The sequence below is a fragment of the Etheostoma spectabile genome, unplaced genomic scaffold, assembly GCF_008692095.1.
Source record: "Etheostoma spectabile isolate EspeVRDwgs_2016 unplaced genomic scaffold, UIUC_Espe_1.0 scaffold00007415, whole genome shotgun sequence".
NCBI lineage: Eukaryota > Metazoa > Chordata > Actinopteri > Perciformes > Percidae > Etheostoma > Etheostoma spectabile.
Window position 1 is genome coordinate 14,439 of NW_022603490.1, and position 3,232 is coordinate 17,670.

Genomic DNA, 3,232 nt, shown 5'->3' on the forward strand with positions numbered 1-3,232 from the left:
AAAGAATATACAGTTAATTCAGTTTTTTACATGTGCAGCTTTGCTGATGCCTGTTAAGTGTTTAAATAAGACCAGGCTTGCTTTTAATTCAAAAACCATCGCATTAGAGTCTCTTCAACTGTAAAAACAAACCAGAGTCCGAGATGCAAAAATTACATGACATTTTATTATTAAAACGCAACACAGTGTAACAATACTGTATGTTTTAAGAAGGTAACTTCTATTTTTCTTAAGAGCTCATTATGACCATGATACAACCAACCCGATAATCGACCGTCGGACAGTCCGGCGAGGTCGGTGACTCAAGTCTGTTTGGTGTGCTCCATGTTTAACTAGTGAACTGAATCTTGGAGAGCATTTCGAGGAACCATCTGTGTTACTTTTTGTCATTTTTTGACGTCTCCCTCTCCCCCTACCTCCTGTCGAGTAGGGAGGAGACGCAAGGGTTAATGCAGTTCCTCTTTTCTCCTGTATGTTCCCACTTTTTTGGATCAACGCCGTTGTTGACTTGGTTCCACTTGAAGGGTTCAGTCCGATGAAGCATCTGAAATCACAAAATCACATGCAAATAAACTTGATGAAAAAATGCCTTAACTGCTCTACAAGATACAAAATACATCCAGCTGTGCTAATCTGTATGTGGGTGTGTATATGTGTACATGCATGCGGGTGTGTATGTATATAGATGTATACAGATCCGTTTTTGTAAGTTTGCTTTGAGCCATAGTGGGGAAGGTTGGGGCAGGGTGGGCATAGACAATCATGCATAACTGTAAAATGAACTTTCAGATTTCTTGTGACTGCAATAAAAAAAGAACAAGTTTGTAGTTTATTCACCTAAATGCTCAGTTTACCTCAATTCAGAACTACTTTTCAAATATACAATCAAATAGATCTTTATTGTCAATGTTTGAAAAACAATAAAACAGTTTAACAGCTCTCAGAATGAACGCCATTACTATAAATAGAATCGGTTCTGCAATGATTTTAAGCATTTAGGGAAATAACTGCTAACTTACCCTTTTATAAACTCAAAAATCATTTTAAAGGGATTTACTGTAAGTACAGTTAAAGCAAAATAAAATCTCTGTTACTCATAATAACTAACTCTACAAAACAATGAGCAACCACATTCTACTTCAAGCACATAGTTACCTTTGAATGAATTCCAGTGTGCAAGATGCTTGCTCCTGGTACACCATATTAAAGATGTAGTAGCTCGAAAACAAAGTTGCCATCCCAGCCACGAAGTTGGGATGTGGAGGCCCATCCACCGGACCCTCGATGCTCAGCATCCAAACGGTTGCTGTCAGCAATTCACCTAAACATAAAAACAAAGAAACACCAAACAGCTTTAATTAACTAACCACTTATGTGCTATTAATTATATAAACAACCCTGAAGACTAGTTCTTCACTACCAACACCCAAACTGTCACATTGAGAAATGCCACAGAACAATATTACACATTCAGGCATAATCGCATTAATGTTTTTACCTGAAAATCGTCTTCAGCCATGTATGTTGTTGATCACTGTGCAGCGATGGCGCTCTGTTCAGGATGTTTCCTCCCTGTAGCTAGGCTAAACAATACAAAAGTTGAAAAACACACGTTATGTTGGAATATAACTGTTAAATAAACAGTGTGTTAGGCGCCTATTGAGAGTGTATAAGCCCTTATACACCCACATGGCCATCATATATTTCCATGGCCGTTTTTCTGCTTTAAATAATAAGTTGTTACAGCTATGTTTGGGTTGACATAATTTGTTACACAGATTTGATGTTAAATTTAACCATTATTGACAGCTCAAGAATTGAGCCACCAAGACTTGAGATACACTATAGAAAATGAATTATTTCATTGTTGCCAAAAACGTTTGCAATTCATCAGTTTTCTAGTTAGACTAAATTTATGCACCACCAAGGCTGTTTAGGGACCCATTCTGCTGAAATATTTAAATACACCCTTTTATTACAGGTAAAATAACACTTGTGCACTGCATGACATAAACTGCATCTGGGATTATCAAAAAGTGGCCATGTCTGTTAAGGGAAGACTCCTGGGTGCCTCACATCCCGTTTTCATTCAAATTTCTCAAGCCTTTTTTCACCCAGCTATCATTAACATTAATGACGAATGTTTTAAACGGAGCCAGCCTAATGTCGGACTCTAACTTGGTTCATAGAAGAGTTGTTAAAGTTAAATATCAACCGAAATTAAAAGGTCTTTTTCAGGGGTCGTGCCAAGTCAAACGTTATTATAATTATACATTACCTGTTAAATCGAACAATGGGCTTTCGCTTCAATGAGGCACTTTTTCAACTATTGGGACTTTGTATCAACGTTAATGGGCCACCTGCAGCCTGATCTGAGGCGAAGCGGCTAATGCATACGGTTAAGCTAGCTAGCTGGCTTTTTTCACTAAAGTTGACTTCAGTTAGCTAGTGTTAGCTAGAACGGTAAAGAAATGTACAGTCAGACAGTCACATATAGCTAAATAAAACATTGTGACGTTAGGCTAACGTTACTTACCAAAGACCTGACTCCGTGGCGCCCGACCGTCCTGTAGCCACAGTGCTGCTGCATGCCTGCGTGACGGTAACATTGACGTTACAACACAGACTTTGAAGTTAACTACTACGCTTAGTTCAAAATGAAATAAATATAAAAGAGTAAACCGTTAACGCTAACATTACACCCACTATACTTTCCTTAACTTTAGCATTAAACTGCTTCGCCTGGGTTTGCTTCCTTCTGAAAAGTCTCCAGCTAATGTTAGCTAACGCTAGCTATGAGTTAACTTTACTGAGGGCCTGCACTAGACTGAAACACGGTCAATTTAGGTTATTTCAACCAGCATTAACAAGTTAAACCACAATCTAATAATTTAGGCTATTCATAATAGTATACTTACGTATTGTGGCTGAGTGGAGTGGCAATGTGGCTGCTTCTCTGCAATCCGCCATCAAATGGTCTTGTGTGAGGCAGTTGCTTTACAAAGCAACTGCCTGTGCAACGCATTCAACAGTAAATAACTGTACCTGTACCGCATCATTTACAGTCAAGCGCAAATATGCCTGTAATTTATCATGGAAAAAAGCTGTCAACTACTGTAATAGTGTTTTCACCCATAATGCATTGCAATATACAGCAAAACATTGTAAAATGACAAAACAAGAAGTTACTGTAAAATTTAGCTGTAGAAATTACAGAAATTTGTTACAGTGT

General features: G+C 38.0%; 1 long non-coding RNA gene across 1 annotated transcript; it reads right to left on the reverse strand.

Annotated features, from left to right (window-relative positions):
* Window positions 1-234: 234 nt before the first annotated feature.
* LOC116678460 (uncharacterized) lies at window positions 235-2,942 on the reverse strand. Its single transcript, XR_004329243.1, has 4 exons — window positions 2,537-2,942; window positions 1,499-1,583; window positions 1,156-1,321; window positions 235-544 (listed from the first exon to the last, which is right to left on the reverse strand). It is a non-coding gene; the product is annotated as an uncharacterized LOC116678460 (long non-coding RNA).
* Window positions 2,943-3,232: the final 290 nt, after the last annotated feature.